This window comes from Caloenas nicobarica, chromosome 7 (genome assembly GCF_036013445.1).
Source record: "Caloenas nicobarica isolate bCalNic1 chromosome 7, bCalNic1.hap1, whole genome shotgun sequence".
Lineage (NCBI taxonomy): Eukaryota > Metazoa > Chordata > Aves > Columbiformes > Columbidae > Caloenas > Caloenas nicobarica.
The window spans coordinates 19,970,751-19,989,908 of NC_088251.1; the positions used below are offsets into that span (position 1 = coordinate 19,970,751).

Below are 19,158 nucleotides of genomic sequence, written 5' to 3' on the forward strand. Positions count from 1 at the left end.
TTGTCCCTGTGCAGCACTGATGATCTTGTGACTGATTTACTCCCTGACCACTGAGACATCAAAGTGTAAAAACACATTTTTCTGAATTAAATGTATTAAATATCAAGTGGACATAAAACTGGGTGAATTGTGTTACGGTGTCATGTGTATACTCTAAAAGAAACGCTAATTTAATTTTGCTCTGAACACAAAGGTCATTTCTTTATAAAAACTGCCAGTCACTACATGGATGATTGTCCTTAAAAGAGGTCACATAATGGCTCCTCCTTACACCTAAAATTAGTACAGGACACAGGCCCTCCACTGTAAAACCCCTACAAAGAATGAAGAGCTATTCTAACTGCCTTCAGAAAGGGATACTGTTTTAAGAAATTGCTTCACAGGAGGTAAGAAGACATTCTCTCTGCTTCTTGGCTGGGACCAGAACATTAGGTAACTGGGAGCAAGCTACAGAAAAAATGCATGTGAAGCTGGGGAAATGAAAAAAGACTGTTGGAGAACAAAGAACAAGTAAAATTTTCCTTCCTAAAAACCAGCAACCAATGTTCTGAAGATGATTAAAACACTCCAAATTTTCCTCATATATGCATAAGCAACTGCTGTAATTGCCAGCCCCAAAGCAATTGCCCTGAAGAGGGTAGGAAAGAAGGCAGGCTATGTACATTTACTGCTGCAAGGAGCTGTACTGCTTCCAAAACTCTGAAAGTCTTTGAGAACTTACTTACTGAATTATATTTACACTAAAACCCAGAAGGCTGCTGCCTGCACTCGCAGGCACCTTCATCCCACTTGGTGGCAGTTCCAGGCAGCTAGCTAGTTACACTTTATCAACTGTCCTTGTTAATTCAGACCTCTCAGGGCATGAGGAATCTTGCTGCTACTGTCCCCCGCTGGCAATGGTTGTCCCGTTCCCCGACAGAGAAACTAACAGTGCATACAACCAGCCTGATGCAGAACAGGGGATCATTCCTGCAAACCTCCTGCATTTGTCTGCAATTGCAGAGTAACTGGGAGCAGAGATGTGGGCAGTTACTGTATCTCAGCTGAAAGGTGTCAGCTTTTTACCTTACTGCAACAAAAGCAAGACCACCTTTAATTGCATACTTACATTTCCTTGTGGTAGGATAGCGATCCGTCCCCTGACTCTGCAGTAGAATACAGTACCTGTTTCAAATACTGTAACCAATTTTAGGCACTAGGCTTCAGGAATAAATAACAAAAGATTAAATGAAAACATCAAGTTTTAGGGTAGGAAATGAAAGATTTGAAAGGATATTCAATTCTGGAACAGGTAATAGCAAAGGAAATACATCATGGGTGCTGAGAAGCAAGAAAGAATTAATAAGCAATAACTGCAGTAAGGGAAATTCACTTTGGACTTGAGGCAGACGTTTCCTACAATGAAGTTAGACAAGCATTGGACTGCTCTAGCAGACTCAACTGTCTGTTGCTGAAAGTTTTTAGGAGAAGTTAAATACCTGTGAGGAACAGTCTAGGTAAAGCTGATCCTAACTTTGAACAAGGAGAAGGCATGGCCTTACTTTTTCTAAGTTTTTTCCAATCTTTTATTTCTAATTAAACTTATCCCTAATATTTTGCTGTAAATATTGCACAATTATGCCCAGGATAGAAGTGGACTAGACTGTGCTGAAACTAAGCAGTAGGTTAGGAAAATACTGTTAGGATCTGATCCAAATTACTGACAAGAACAGAGGAAGCATAGACCAATGGCATATATAAAACCTCAAATAATGCTGGAGAAAACAAAAACGTAGAAATGTTAAAGACTGTCCAAATCAATTGACAGATTTTATGTACAGAGACAGATCCAATTCTAAGCATGCAAGTTTCCCTGATCTTGTAAGCTCTCTAACAAGAATGGATGAAAACACTTTCCAAACTTTTTGCTTTGTTGTGGAAAGATTTAAGTTTCAAACCAATGTGCTGCTTTATCAAAACAATTTCAGACTCTTTTACTGATGAGTATCACATGGACTGATTTCTCCACTGCAAAATACCACCTTTTTCATATATTTTTGCTTACACTTGTTTAATTTTGGAACGAGCTTTTAGAAAGGCTTTACATACCCTCTTCAGTTTTGATTTCAAAATTCTTCAGCTCTTTTGCAATGTAAACTAAGACAAAGGGAATAAAATTATAGTATGTTTAATTTATTATGTGATTATCTGTCAGGGTTTAAAATGAAGGAATCTCATGTCCTCAGGTGTATCTAACACTGCTTATTTTAGGCACAAGCAAACTACAGTGCAATTCATTTGGCATTAAGGGGAAAAAGACCTGAGCCTTTCATATTAATACAGATGAAACTGACATGACCTGTTCATCGTATTCTGCATCATCTGTGAGCCACAGATAGAACCACAACACCACATTTCATTAACTCACTGCCTGACGTAGACAGTCTGAGCTCTTCTAATATTCTGCACAGAGGCTAAATTTGTGACATGAAGGTCTCACATTACACTTAATATTTGAAAATCTTGAGTGTCTTAGAAAACACAATCCAGAAGAAATATAACAAGTGATAATGTCATCTCCTCAAAACAGGACAAAAAGTAGACATAAACTGTCTTGCTACTCTCACAATTGAGCAACTGGCTCAAGACTTGCTGTCTGCTTTTTTTTTGTCCATACTATTTATGAGACAATGCATCACAGCACAACTGGCTGAAAGCAGGTATTGCTAAGACGTACTGCACTCTGTTGCCTTCATACAACATACATACGCTCTGTGTTACTACCTGCTCTATATCCCTTTATATTAATTTCTGTATATTTTGTATACATTTAAGTTACTGCAAATCAAGAACTAGGTGGAACATAAAATATCCATCAATGAAGTCAGGGCATGTATTAGGGGTTCAGTTTCTAACACTTTGGGGCAAACAAAGTAAAGTTTTTCCTCTTATTTTTATCCTAACTTGCTAAAGGAACCTTGTGTACCGGTTCAGTTTTCAGTCTAACCTGCAAGACAGCAATCCATGTAGAGATGCAATATCCACAAACAAAAAAATCGGGGATGCTCCCAGTTCTTTCGATATTACCATTTACTCAGTCAGTATTTTGTCTTCCTTTCTGAACAGGAGTAGGTGAAAACTAGTTATTTTTATAATTTTTCCCATATATGTCACTGTAAACCAGAAATCTGGTGCAAAAAGGACTACAAACACACAGTATGCTGAAGAATCCAGGACACAAATGGACTCGGAACAGTGAGCAAGTCTGCTATACTGACTCACTCTGTATTACACATTTGCACGGCAAACACTTCGCAGATTATTTCATACCTGCCTGTACTTCAGACATCCAGCTCTCTATCACCTCTATTTGTCTATAAACACAGAGAGCCAGGCTGCAATTCTCTATCTCTAGGAGTCAGCTTCAGCAAACTAACAACTACCCCATGGTTAAGATACTCCACCACAGGATCAGAAGTGTTGTGCTCCAGTCCTTACAGTTTCAAAACCAATGGAACTAAACCAAAACAAAACGCCCTTTCAGGCATGTTATCATCAGGCAACATGGCCTGAAATTTTTAGGAACCTATGAGGATTAGCTGCTCCTCCCTCATTCTGTAGGGCTCCCATATCCCTGGTCTCAGGCTAAGCTAAAATAAGCACCAAACAGGTGCAGTCCACATGTAAATTCATTTAAAAAAATAAAAAAATCTTACAGAGCACCAGTGGTATAATTCTAGTTCAAAGCCAGCCAGCTACAAAGCTTTAGTCATATTTTGGAGAGAAGTGGTAATGAGGAACATGTACACATCTTCTCAATTTACACAAACTGTATTATGCAACACAAAGAGTGTAATGAAACAGAGTTCTGGCATAGCTGCTTGCAGATTTATGCTCAAGGGTTTACTGGGACTCTGCTATTTCTATTTCCATTCAGGTTGCTTCTGTGTTTATCCTGTTTCTATATTACCAAACAGTCATACTAGTTCTTGTTCCATTTTTCCCCTTTGAAAATAAAGCACACAGAGTACAGCTTAATCAATTCACATAAAATATTAAGAACATTCCTTGCAAAAAACAGATACTGTTGATTTGTTTTCGGTATATTCACATATCCCACATATCAAAAGGAAAGTGCCAAGTGTAGGAGCCCTGTATTTCTTCCTAATTTCTTTTCAAAACTAGGGGAAAGTTGGGCTTTTTTTGCATATGCAGGACCTTTGGCAGACACATGCTTAAAATATATTTTAATGCTCTTTTTCCCTTTTTTTAAATTGCAGGGCTAGAAGACCAACAGTCAAACGTAACTATGTAATGAGAAATGATAAATGTGTAAATCAAATGGGATGAAACAGCTCTAAAACTGTGAAGAATTCTTGTCTGGAAAATGCAATGACAGATTATTTAAAAAGGGACTCAAAGGGCGCTAGTATTATCAGTGTGATCACAGGAAAGCTAAGCCTTACTATGACAACAGCTAGCTAGCAGGAGAATTCTGCTTTCCCCAAACACTAATGCATCTGAGAGGGGAAATTGATTGCAGATGACAGAAGAAGAGAAGGGCATAAATTTAGTCGTATGCCTAAATCTTTGCCAGATTGAGGCCAAGAAAGATTATATTGAGACCATCAGTTCTTTCCCTCCCCACCCACCTCCTGGTGCAGGCTCCTTTCAGTTATGCCTTCTGTGACATTTAAACAAAACCTGTTGATTTAATGAAGAAAAGCCCTGTTTCACTGCTCATCTCCCCTTCAGTATAATCAAGGGAAAGATGAAGAAAGGCACTCTGGCTAAGCAGGAACTTGGATTTGGCAGTCTGAGCAGCCCTCAGGAATAATGTTTTTTCACTTCATTGAAATAGGGCATAGATAGATGTCCTGGCCCAAGCGACAAGCTGTGTGCCCAGGCAAGGCAGTATGAATGCTAACTGGAAAAAGTTGTCTGGAGTAGGACATGACTTACACATCTAACAACAACAGCCAAGACTAGGGAATAACAGTCAGAAGAGTATAGAGGTGTAGTCTAGCCTGACCGGCCTGCCCAACCCTGTGGCCAGACTCTGCAGAGGCCCAAGTGGTTTTTACAGTTATCCTCTGGCACTTCTGGGATGAGGTTAGAGATTGTGGTTCCCATCTTTCATACCAACTGAAAAAAAAGCGTGCAGCAGTCACAAAACAGTGAGAACAGTGAGAACCTTTTCCTTCTAAAGCTTTCCCTGCCAATATGTCCATTTCTCTGTGTCCAACTAGACAATTACAACTTAATCTGCAGGTGCACTTACTCTCCACAAGCTTAACTGATCCCTGGCAGAGCTGTTAGTGCTCCTCTTCTATAGGAAACAAAAATCCTCAGTGCCTTAGTTCAGACATTTCAAATAAAACTCCCCAAATTAGTAAACATTTAAAATCTAGTCCTTGATTATTGCTTAGGAATAAAAACCAGTGAAGATAAAGTACATGTTGGAGGTGAATCATCTTTTTTTTTCCATGCCACAGTTTCTATTCTGCAGAGTTTGTAAAAAAGGAAAAGGCAGGTAATGGATTCAAACTATTAAGTATGTAAAAAAGCTAAAAATCTAATTTCAAATGCACTCTCCTTAGCCCCTATCCACTCTATCTCATACCTAAGTATTTGGCTGAGCATACTGCTGCTTATCTTTAACTATTGAACCTAAATACACAAAATGTAATTGGAAAATATTCAAGTTCGCAACCCACTGATTGAGAAATACTGTTCATCATCATAAAGAAAAAAAAAAAATGATTGCAACAAGTGGCAGAGCATTTGGCAGAGAAAACGATGGCCTTTGCTCCTGACAGACAAGTATCCTCATGTATGTATGCACACTGGTTTTGTGTGGCTGAATGTCTTTCTCTTCAACTCAGCATTTTATATGGTCCTTCATAATGCCATCAGGAGGGAAGTGATAGTTTTAAAACAAGCACTTTGGAAGACAACAACAGAATGGCTGACAGTTACAAAAGACTCTCTCTTCCTCATTCAGCACTGGCACATCTGAAGACAAGGAGAAACCGGTTCTCCTATCAATACTCAGCTGCATGGAGATTTTTCACTTGCATTAGTCTGTATTCCTAGAACTTAAATGCTGACATGAAATACCCAAGGGCAGTAATGATTACGAATCAGGTAACAACAGAGAACTAGACTTTCTATGCCTGTATGTGGGAGAGGAAATAAAGGCATGTGTCTGAACTGTTCTGGCTAGACACACATACCTCCAACACAGACGAAACTGGCTTACTCTTCTAACCCAGGAGGGAACACACGGTGTCCATCATAGGGTAGGAAGGATGCAGAGCTTTTATTTTCCTTCTTCCACACTAAACGACAGATGCAAATTAGTGTAAAACAGAAACACATCACACCTTTGGTATTTCTCCTCAGCCACCTTCAGTAGCCTGGATGTGTATGTCTGAATGAGCATTTAGGCACAGGGCTAAGTCCAAACACCACAACTTATCTGGAGGTAAAACTTCAGTACTTGAACAATATGACTCTGCTTACAGATAGATAAACCAAAGATTTGTTTAGGTTTGTTCGGTTTATTTAGGTTTTTGATGCTGAAAAAAACATTTAATATGTCCTTGTGAGATTAAGTTGAAATCACAGACAATAAAACTCAAATGCTAATCTTTTTAAAAATATCTTTTTTAATCAATGTTTGCAAAGAATGAGAGACTTGTGTATGAAGGAGCTGTGCTATAAATGACAAATATGTTCCTAAAAGCTCCAACTACTTAGTAACAAAGAAGGGAAACAACCAAACATTATGCTAACATTGGGTTGGTTTGCCATAATTACATCCTCTGATATTTCTGGGACTGGTGACCTTTCAGAGTAAATATTACAGTGAATCTCGTTTTGTTCAAGAGGCAAATTTAGACTTTTCAGGTTTTCACAAGGTCAATACAAACTATACACAAAAAGAGAAACACAGAACTATAATCATAAACATCTGTCTTCTTATTAGATACATTGTGAAAAAAAAGAAAAACAAACTAAAAACTTCCAGGTTCTCCCCTGCGTAGGAGGCAACTTGCATTTCACTGCAGGAATCTTAGCATCACCAAAATATTTGTCTTCATGTAATAAAACTTAACTAATGCAAACACACATTTGGTCTAATGGAAATTTACGATTCAAAGAGACAATCTGGGTCATCAAAACAAGTTATTTGAATCAATGATTAACCTAAAAGGGTCTAAAACAACATACCAAGTACCACAGAGCACAGGAGTTTTGTATTATCTCGTTATTTAAATTGAACACCTTGGGACCAAAGCATTATTTTGATACTCACATATAAAGCCCCAATTATACACAATTATTGTTCTTTTTAACCCAGAATAAATCAGACTACTTGATCTCATGAATGCTACTAACCAAATTTGTTGCATTGATCCTTAATTTTGACATGAAAGTCAGATAAAGAAGCTACAGAGTTACTTTTGGTGCCAGCATTTCACACGTGGGAAGAGACAACTAAAGCATTGTGCATCTCCTGTAAAACAGGAGACAAAGATACTTTTTTTTTTTTTTTTTTTTACAAAACCTCTGTATATCCACTGAAAACACAACTGATAGGGCCAAGACATCAATCTCATACTTTCTGCTTCACTGCTTAAAAAGTAGCAAGCACCCATTGATCTACGTTTCCTCCAGCTCTAGAATTTAGTTAAACTACCAAAGGAGACATGTATCTTACCTTCATTCCATTTCCTATTAGAAGAAAAGAAAAAAATAGAAAAAAAAAGTAAAGATAACAAGCACACAAGCCAGCTACCCCATCAGATGAGGGTATGAAGCATCAGTGATCAAGGATTGCAAATTAGAGAATCCTGACAAATTACATTATGTTCTCTAGTCTCCATTCACAGGCACAACTGAAATCTAGTATAAGATGGAATTGATATACCTGACCTAAAATCCTAAACAAAGAAAACTTGTCTGATTTATGACGTTCTTATCACTGCCAGTTTTCAGACCTTAGATCATCCCAGAACATATAAAGAGAACAACGCATACATAAACCAAGTCATTTTTAGAGCAGATTGATTAGCAAGGACTACCTAATCAATGAAAACATAAAAAGGAAAAAAAAAAAAAAAGTCTGTGGTTCAAACAAAAAAACCACCATAACTCTCCACCCATATTCACCAAACGAGTTTAAATTTGGTTATAAGGAGATTAATTTCAGTCACAGCACAGACTGGCATAACAAAAACCGAACACATTAACATAGTTCTGTATTGAAACACTTTGCACTTATGTAGTGCTCTGTACTGACAGGTCTTCAGATGCTCCATGAACTGTGAACAACTGCTCTTCTCACCTCCCATTTAAAGAAACAAAAGCTAGAATGCTAAAGCAAAAAGTAGTGAGAGAGTTGAGAAAGGACTTGCAGATGGGTCTCACCTCCAAACTAAAACCCATATTTGGTTTGACCCAAAATGGAAATTAAAATACTGATGCTCCCCGACTGGAGCATTTAGTTCTAGTATTCCAGAGCCCTCGTCATATTTTTAACTTATTTGCTTAGGCAGAGTCATGGCTGAAATGGAAATCAAAGAGACTTCTGCTAGAAAAACATCAGAATATGTTAATTTTCTTAAAAGGAATTCCCATTTTTGTCAGCCAATCATAGACTCAAGAAACAGCTTCTGTTCCCCAGAAGCTGTATTCTCAGCAAAATTGGCTATTAGTCTAGCAATTCTTTGAGTTGGCTGATTAGCAGTTAAACTCACATTTCATCAGACAGAACATGCTGTCTTCCATTTCATATAGCAGGGCCCTGGCAGTTTCAGCAAATTAACTCATCAGCATTAGCTTCCTTTGTTAAAGCTCCTTGAGCCTATTTGAAACATACATTTTCACTTCACTGACATTTTGCTGTTCTACTTGTAAAATTCAGCTAAAAGCTACCTACTTATCTTTGCATGTACATGCACGTAAGTTATGTCATTCAGCTGTTACCAGTGTGATCAAAGTTCTTGGCACAGAGGTTACTGACCTCAAAACGCACTGTTTGAAATCCTTGTTTGACATAATTCATGTTATTCCCTACGTCAACAGTTATTTGGTCTGTTGTCTATTATATTTATAACTGAACAAAATAAAGAGAATATAAACTACTAGTCAATGCATTCTCCTGTCTCAGTACAGGAATAATTTCAGCTATATTAGCAAATAGCTTACTTTTTAAGAATAAGGATGTATAGGTATCTGCAATGAACACAAACAATTTCTAATGTTATTAGAAACTTAAACTCCCAGTTTAAGAATCATAGTTGAGAAACATGAATACCTCACTAAAATGTGCCAGACTTTTCTCTTAATTACTTCAGCTGAAAATCATTCAGAACTATTACAATAAAACTGTATTCCATATTTTCATTGCATGATGAATGTCCAACATGGAAGTAACATCTGACTTCTTCAGGGGAGAATGTATGAATAGCCAAATGGGTTCCCAGTGACACTGAACTCTGATATGAGTTAATGATACAGAGGAAGGACAGGAACAAAGGGAACTCGAGGGGGAAGGGGAAGATGAGTAATAGACTTGCCTAATAAGAGGCCAGTAATCCCAAGTTTGTGGTCTGTGTTCTCTTCCCATCATAGGCAGGTGTCAGCATTAGTTGTGGTTTCATCAGATTAGACCTACATTGTGATACCACCTTACAACCTGCAGCCAAGGACGAGAGGGGAGGACAGGGAGAGAAAAAGAAACAAAACAGAGAGGGCTATAGCCAACAATATGGTACCACGTCCACTCCAAGCAAAGATGGCATGTATCTTCCCATCATCTGCATAACAATGTTCTCAATAATATTTATCTATCAATTTATTAAGAATTCTGAGATGAAAAATATATTCATAGGAATGTTCCTGTGATGAGGATTTAATAAATCACAGTTCCTGCATGGAAAGAATTACATACCATATAAGACTCTCCTTGCCCAAGTTCACTGCTGAGATTCTTGGTGGCCATGGCTGGTTTAGACATCCAGGAGCTAGCTACACCATCCACCTAAAACTGAAAAAACCCATCAGATAGAAAAATCTGGCATGTGTAACACATCCTTGAGCAGCACCGTGGCATAATTTGCAGGGTATAGCTACATTTTTTTATACCTGAAATCAAGTCTCATGTTTATTTGTAACAGCAATAGCCATCTGGTTAAAACAATAATAAAACTATACCGTCTATTTCCCAGTCACTTACCTTGGAAAATAATTTGCCAAGAGCATGAGTCACCCAGTTAGAAATGAGATAGAGAATGAGTCACTTCAAACTTTATACTAATATTATCCCTAAAATAAAAGGATTCTTCCCTTACGCCTAAATTGTTGCATGTTTTGGTTCTTTTCACAATGCCAAAATCTGCTTTATATAGAATATTTAGATAAATTCTGGAATAATTATCTTCATTTTATAATGCCATTCACCCAGAAAGATCTTACGGTGCTTTATAAATGTGTGTGTATTCTTCAGTGCACCCACATATATGATGAAGCATGATAGCATGACAGTACTTGGCAACACTACACAAAAGCACCTGACTGGAACTGCAGTCAGATCCTATAACCTGTTGAAACAACAAAGGGAAATTCAGATGCACAAAACTGAATTACTAACAATGGAATTTTGCTGTTTACATCTCAGTTTTTCAAAATGAGGTTTATTCTGACTACAGAGGGTCAGATCAGCCAGTGCTTGGTACCACTCAACATTTCAGTGGAAAACTTTCAGTTTCTTCAGATTTCAGCTGCGAGCAAACTTTCAGTAAGGAAGCCTGGCCCATTTCAAAACTCTGCTTATCCTTGGCTGCAGCATGTTGTGACAACATCAGGTAGGGCAGCACCGAATTAAGAACTATATGTTGAACTGTGTTTGGAAACACTCTAACTCTGCAAGTCTGAATTAGCCCAAAGGCTGCAATCCAGCCAGCCACCTGCATATTTGACTCCTTGCTGAAGAACTGCCAAAGATGCAACTTCACAAGCAACTTAGGCAATCTAAGACTGCCTAACAGAAGAGAAGCAGCCCTGCCCTTTTATCCCACCAGCATTTCTACCTGCTCTTCTGCTGTCCCAGCACCTGTTTGGCTGCATAGATCTACCTGCTGATTTGGCTGAAAACAATGGTATAAGAATGTGTTTAAAAAAATTAGCTGCTCATTAATTCCCCCTTGAGAAGCACCTGAGACTTTATAAGTTTTAATTGTCTTTCATCTGCTGGTCCCCTTTCAGGTAAGAAGACTTTCTCTTCAAGGACTGCAACGAGCACTGTAGTTTGTTTGCATGGTATAAATACAAGCTCATCTTTTCAGGAGTATGACTTCATTCTATGCAGGGCAGATGTCTAGCATGTATTAAGCTCCCTGCCTCCTGTTTATCCTACAGTATGGGCAATGCCCAGCCTGAAATACTAATAAAATATAAGCTCAATTAAAAAAAAAAAAAGTACAAGTTCAGACCAAAACCAGGAAAAGTCCTGGGCCATTTGCTATTGTCAAAGAGCCATTATTTTCAAGTCCTTTAAAGATAAGTCACTGGTTAAGAAATTTGTTTTCTAAATGTTCATTCCTTGCCCTTTTATCATACTGTAGGATAACTGTGTCACCCAATAGCAGATATTAATTTTTATAACTAAACTAAGAGGCTAGTGAAGAAAGCAGGGTTCCTCCAGAGGGCAATTCAGGCTATGGTTATATTGCTTAGCTGTACCATGTAGCATAACTGCACTTCCAGCACAAGAATTTAACTTGGGCCTGAAAACAGGCTGAGCACTTCTCTTCACTGGCTCTACAGGAAGTCCAAGTTAAAACATCTGAAGGTCAGTGGTGTGACTATCTCCCTCCAATCACGTCTTCACATGAGTTCAACGAGAAGCCCTGAGTGCCTAAAGCCATGACGACACTCGGGGGAATGGTACATAATATCAGAGAACAGCACTAGTTTCTGAGGTCAAGACAGACAGCTGACACCTGCCAAGAATAAAAGCAGCTCTGTCCTGGGTGTCAGAGCCAGAAAGATGAGTAATTCTACACTGAAATACTGCAATGACTACACTGTAACATATCCTGCTCCTGGGATTTAGCCCATGTTACATGAACAGTAAGCTTCTTGCTCTTGAACCTCATCTTTTTGAGGCATCGTATATTTTTGAGGCACAGAAGTGTCCAGTCTTCTGGCTTCTACACAGAACATATTTATTTATGTACACACACACCCCATTAGTGTAAATCTTTCAGTCTTCAGCTATATATCTGATATATATTTAGAAATACCTTGGTATCTTGGCCAGTTTCCCTGTTTCAAAATTGCATTGCTCTAGATATGTATTGACTTCATGTTCCAATTTATTTATCTTGTTACATTTCCAGTAAGATAACAGAGCAACAGTTGACAATGTAACTATCAACAGAATGTTTTTGGTAAAATTTCCTGGGGCTGTTCTGAGGGCTCTGGGACCATTAGACAGCTATTTACCACCTGTATTTTATGTAAGACTACAAAAGAAGAAATAGTATTCTCAAAAAGGTAAGCCTAAGGATTAAAGCTTGAATTTCTTACACCAGGAAGAATTTTCAAAAGCAGCCTGAAATGAAATAAAATTCCCAAAACCTCAATTGAAATAAAACTCAAACATATGTTTCATTTTAGAAAAGTTAATCCTGTGATTTTACCTTTAAATTATGGTTACACATGTTGGTATTTATACATCTCTGTGGATGATTGAAAAAGAATCAACAACACACACAGAGAAATGAAGTTTTACTAATAAGATTTGGAATGCATCCCCAGCCCTTAACCTGGAAATTACAAGCTAGCACACTCTCTGCAAAGACAATAATTAACATAATGTATGGCAAAAAGTGGCAACAGGCCTAGTCCTGGACTAGGAGCTAAAAAGGCATTATGCAAATATTGGCAGAACTTAGGCACAGGTTTAAAAATAAAAAACAAACAAAACCAAAACAAACAAAAAAACCCAAACAAAAGAGGGGGCATTTCAGAGAACCAAATAAAATTGGGATACACAGTTGAAATACTCTTCATGAAATATAAGCAGCATGTATAAAAAACATTTTCTGAAGTAGCCAGTGCTCCTGGACTGTATCTGTCCTTCTGTATCAACACCACTATTCCATTTTTCTATACAAAGGACATAAGGACTTGAAATCCATAGGAAAATGGAGATGTAAGATCCTGCCTATGTGAAAACAATGGCAAAACTCATACTGACTTCTCTGAGTACAGGATTCCATTTATTATTCCAGGTGTAGAGCCATTTCTAACAGTACATCCCAAGACATCAGTCTAATGTTGACTAGGAAAGAAGAATATTACACATCTACTCCATTTCAATCATCAGTCTTCCTGCTTGTAGATTCTCTGCCAAGTTTTGAATTATGCGATTACCAGTAGCTCAAAAATGCCTAGTTTACATGATTCAGCATGATCACAACCCAAAGTGAGACAGTGTACTGGGTCTGGCTGGGATGGAGTTACTCTTCTATGGCACATCACAAATGCCCCAGAAACTATATTTAGCAACCAGTTCTATGGAAAAGCCATCTATGCAGACTTGTTCTTAAAAATAATAAGACAGCACACAATTTAAGTCATCTTTTCTCATATAAATATGCTTTCACAAAAAAACCCACAAAGCTTTGACTGTGGATTTTTTAATCAATAGTTTTACTATTCACAACACCTATCCTAAACACCTGAATAACTAACCACACTATTCGCTACATTATTGTTGATCAGTCAGGCAAAACAGCTGATACATTTGAAGGACAAATACTTATGCCACAATGTGAAAACAGTTCTTACCATTTTCTCCAGCGGAGGCTGCTTTTGCTGTTACATTGACTAACACGATATTGTGTTGTTTGGCCTGGTCAGCTGACTCGTGTCTAAATGCTTCAGCCCCTTTTGATAATAAAGAAGCAAAATACTTAGCCATCACTTGTGGTCTTGTAGCATCTGTTGCCAAGAAGCAAAATACTTAGCCATCACTTGTGGTCTTGTAGCATCTGTTGCCAGTGTTACAGAAATACACTGGAAAACACAGAAGAAAAAAAAAAGTATATTTATTTTTTTCCCTCTAGTTAGTAAAGCTTCAGTTTCCTTTGGTAGCAAAATACATATAAATATACATATACAAAAAAAATATTTTTCAATTATTATTCATCTTGACAGCCTGATAAATTTTACTCCAAACTGGCAGTTCACATGAGTATGGTATACCATAGAAACATTTAAGAAACATATTTCATCATCATTTATTCTGTGAGGATGTTAAAAAGGCCATGTGAGGTTAAGAATCCCACTATATTATGAAAACATGATTACAACTGCCCTAACAGATGGCTATAATGATCCTGCTTTGAAAAGTTTCCTGTTCATAATAACAAAAGATTTAAATATGGGTTGGTAGGTGGAGAAAATATACAGCACACTACTACTCAAAAAATTAACTGCAGAATATCCCAGTCATTCACTTGCTTTAGTCACTAGAGCCAGTATAGAACACTATCACTATGAAGCACTTTGTTACACATGCTTATTAAAGAGCTGTTCAAATTAAAATAACCTGAGAACCTGAGTACACACATACACTTGGCAAGCACAACAATCCAAGACAGTTATGTCTTCAGGTGCGTTTTAAGCCTGGTGATGAGAGGCAGAAGGTTCTGATTTCAAAATGCTAGATCTGACCTTCAAAACTGTATTTGTATTACCATAGTAAAGAGAATAATAGATTTTGAAACTTTTTGTTTAATTACAAGATTAAAGGGTTGGTTACAGCTGAAGTGATCTCTTTAGCTCATCAGAAAATTATGCAATAACTCAAACAAGAACAGACGGAATAACCAGAGGGTTGAGAGAGAAGCAGGAAGAAACAGCGATAGTTTTTTTGTCTCAGTTGCACTCTTTCCAAAGACTAAGTCTTGAGTTATGCAAACTGAACAAAACATACCTCTGTAAATATACTTCAAATCTTATCCTGTGTAAGACAATGCATCTCCTGCTCAAGGAGTAATACTATGTTTGCCACGCACAGGTTTTCAAATGAAGCTATAAGGATTTTAAAACAATATGCTGAGCACATGTAGCACATTTTCATTGCATAAAACACTGGCATGGGACCAGGTGGCCTCACTGCATCTATTGGAAGCACACACAGTGCAGTACCTAAACAAGCCTTCTTAACAAAATCCAGGTCTCCAGCTGTGAGCTCCCTGTTTCCTTTTTCCTCAGTGAATGGCCAAAGAGCACAGGCAACCCCAACACCAAACCTGCTGAAGCAGCCAGCCCTGGCTCTGCCAAGCAGCCACAGGCCAAGCATCAAGACCCAGCACCAGGCACTATAGATCGCCTCCAGCTGCCCATCAGCCATTCCCAGGCTCCTGGCTGGCTGTCCCACACTGGCATGTGCTGCTCAAGCTTCCTCTTTGCCAGAGGGTCTCTGATTCATTTTCCGGATTCTATTTTATGCTCCCAGAGCATCTCAAGGGAGCGGCCTCACAACCATCCGCAAGCTCCTTCCAGTGAAGGATTCCTCCCACCCCACCCGAAATCTCACAATGACTCAGTTAACCAAATTAGCCGCAAAACAGTCGCAGCATTTGCAGGCCGTGGGCTGGCAGAAGATCCCTGATCCCACCCGGGAAAGGGCCCTGACAGCTCTGCCAGCCGCCCTTCGTGCCCGCCTCCCTGCGTCGGCTGCAAACTCCGCCGGGGCTGGCTCCGGCGCCTGGTCCCGCACCACAGCAGGGCTCAGTCCGGCCGGACCCCCTCCGCTCTGGGCTGCTGCCGCGCAGATGCCCCGCTCCTCTGCCCCCGGAGTGAAGCGTCCCGAGCCAGGGAGCGTCCCCGGCTCGCACGGCGGAGGGCGAGCTACAACCTTGCTGTCCCTGCTGGGGCGGCTTCGGCCAGCGCTGCGGGGCGAGCAGGGCCAGGGGCCTTTGTAACGGGTCCGAGGCACCAAGTGCGGCTGTCACCGCGAGCCTCGCACTCTGGGCCGTACCACCATGTCTGCAGTAACTTGAGTATGTTTGGGCCTGTCTAGAGGAAGAAACGCTGTGCCAGCCAACGTACACAGGATGGCAACGTGAACAATTGTTTGCTTTCAGGTGACCGCCTCAGTGCTGCTCGGTCTAAGGGGAAACTTGAATGCACACACGCTAAAGCACAAAAATTAGAGTGACAAACCCAAGCCATTTTTCTCTTAAGTTTGTGACCTTAAAGCTAGCCTTGCTGTTTCAGAGAACACAACACTAACTTTGACAGACAGCAAAAGATGTTTTAAGAGGGATGAGCAGGAAACAAGCACAGAGATTAAAAAAATCAAAAGTCTGCCATAGAAAAATGATATTGAACAAACTGGGAGATGTGAGATTGAAGATGCAGGTCATTGCTTAAAAGAAATGATAAAGGAAAACACACCTATATTACTAAAAAAAAATAAGCAAATGAACAGCCTGCAACTCATGAGTTCATAAAATCAGCTATATATGCGTTAGAAACAATGTCACCTGAAGACAACTGACGGGAGTGGGAAAGTGAGGGTACCACCGAATAGGTTCAAAACAAAGGAAGTGTGAAACGCATCCACAGGTCTGTGCAAATTACAAGATAACTGACAAGCACTGCCCTGAAAGATGGGGGTGAAAAGGGGCTGACATGGCAGACGTTACTTTCCTCCAAGACACCTCTGTGACAAGGAACGGAGCTTTCCTGCCAGTCAGCTCCAAGAGAACCCTGCAAAAGGACCCTGCCTCCAACCAGGATGGGAAGGCAGCGCTGTCAGAGCACAGGGAAGAACAGCAGAACCACGAAAGCCAGGAGGAAGCTGTAGCACTTTGTTAATTCCCTGGGGAAGGTGAGTTGAGTACAAAGAAGCTGAAGGCAGTTCTGGTTTGGCTGCTGCCCAGATGTGCTGAATGATGCTGGGCCAAGTCCCAGCAGTGTTGACTGTGTTTCTAATTACTTCTGACAGCAATGTAAAAGTTAGCCGAGGTATGCTGTCTCATAGGGCATCATCTCATCACTCAGTTGAGTAGTCCATCCACAACTTTTGAATCCTGTCCCAAATAAAAGGAGTGTAAGTTTCTAAGGTTAATGCAGATAGTCGTAGCAAATAATTTATTAAAAAAATCTTTTCCTCTTGAGGAGTGGCATCCTTGTGCCACAAGTTATAAGGAATTTGAAAATAAACATTTCAGGGGCTAATGAGAACAGTTTGGGCAGCAGATATTTTTGTTGCAACTGGCTGTCCTTGCATAAACCACTTTAAGGAGAATATATTGGTGGAAAGACATGAAGGTTATTTACATAGATGGGATTTCATCATCTCACACTCCAAAACAGGCTGGGTTGGTTATGCTGATCTAATGTTTTCTTTATCATGGTTTGTGTGAAGCTAGGAGCACATGTCAGATTGTGGTTTAGTTTGTTGTTTGAGTATGCTGATGGCAGCCTTTTGAGATACTAGTTTAAATTATGCAGCATGTGCAGTATTATAAAAAGTTTCAGCATTCTAATATTCAAACAAAACCAAATTGTTGCCTGTACCATGTGCTTTATTATGCCACAACTTAGCAAGAACAATTTCTACAGGGAAGAGCCCCCAACCTTTTTAGGAATATACTTTGCAAAATATTCTGAGAAGATCTTCAGTTTTCCTTTCCAACAAGTGGAAGAGAACAACTTTCAGGTTTGCTCCCAGGAGCTCATTTTTCCCTTCTTTTTGAGAATCATTCTCAGTCTCCTCCTGGTATGAAAGAGATGGTTTGCTGTTAGGTTAGTTCAGTAGTTTGAATCCACTGTTCTGTTCAGGATAGAAACTAAGATACTCTAAGTCTTAAAGAATGTCTACAAGAGCTTTTCAAGATTTATTTGACAAACAATTTCAAATTCAATGTTCCACCATCTTCTACTGTTAAAAGAGACCAACCCTTGCAACATGGCCTGCATCCAAACTGAAATCAAGTACACATCTACTGACATGACATAGCCTCTGTTTTAGGAAAGATGGGATTTAATCTTAAAGACAACCTCATCAAAGCAACTGATATAGGATCTGTGTAGAATTAATTCTTTTACAGAATTGCTTGCACTAGCTGGCATTATTTTCTTCAAATGAAAGACAAACGTTTGGTTTTGGTAGTTACTGACTACTTTCAAGTTACTTTTTCTAAAATTTCAATTTAAAACAGGCAGATGTTCCTTATTAAAGTTCAAAGAATTCCTGTCTGAGTCTAAGGAGAAACTTACCGCGATTTTTGTTACCAAAACCTGTACATTTCCATACCCTGACATTCTACAAAAGGATGGTCTGTTTGGCATTATGACACTGTTTTGAAAACAAAACCAAAGGGTTTCTCTAATTGCTGTTTAAGAAGTTAAATCTGGTACCAAACAATAATTTTCAACTGGGGAAGGTTTTAAACAAAGACATCTTATGAAGTGTTTTCCACAGCTGTCACTCTGTCAGTACTGCAACCCAGGGTGAGGAACAGGCACAGCCTGAACTTCAAACCGGAGTTTGCCAGTTCTGCTGATGCCTGCTCTGATACAGCACATCTGCAGCTAGAGCCGGTCGCCTGGCCTTTCACTGCCTGCGAAGTGATCATCCTGTGTATATACGGGCTGCAAAGCCTCTGCTTGCCTCTCGGCCTGCAAAGCGCCTGTGGAAATAACACCACTCTAATCACCCGGAGTAGCGACAAGCTTGAACTTACATGGATCCTCCTGCCCGACCGGAGGGAGGCCAAGCCGGGGCGCTGCAGCCGGCGAGGCGGGCAGGTGAGGGCTGGCGGCGGGGCAGGCCCGGCGGGGCCGGGGCGCCTTCCCGTGGCAGTTGAAGCCCTGATGCCGCTGAAGCGACAGGTCGTGATGACTCCAGGTGCGAAGTCTCAGTAAACACCCCCTCCGAGCCCACCGCCATGGCAAAGCCCAGCCACCGCCCGAGAGGAACCCTGGCCCGGCAGCCGCCAGCCCCGCAGCTCGGCCCCACCCGGCTCCCACAGCCCCAGCAAGACTACAGTTCCCATCGAGCCTTTCGCCGCCGTAACGTCCGCCCTCCCAGAAGGCCGCGCGGCGCCGCGTACTGCCATTGGTCGGATTTGAAAAGAAGCC

At 39.9% G+C, this 19,158-nt stretch overlaps 1 long non-coding RNA gene across 1 annotated transcript; it reads right to left on the reverse strand.

The window, feature by feature from the left end:
- Positions 1–6,658: 6,658 nt before the first annotated feature.
- Positions 6,659–19,044, reverse strand: LOC135991151 (uncharacterized). Its single transcript, XR_010606488.1, has 4 exons — positions 18,762–19,044; positions 13,846–14,073; positions 9,941–10,036; positions 6,659–9,685 (listed from the first exon to the last, which is right to left on the reverse strand). It is a non-coding gene; the product is annotated as an uncharacterized LOC135991151 (long non-coding RNA).
- Positions 19,045–19,158: the final 114 nt, after the last annotated feature.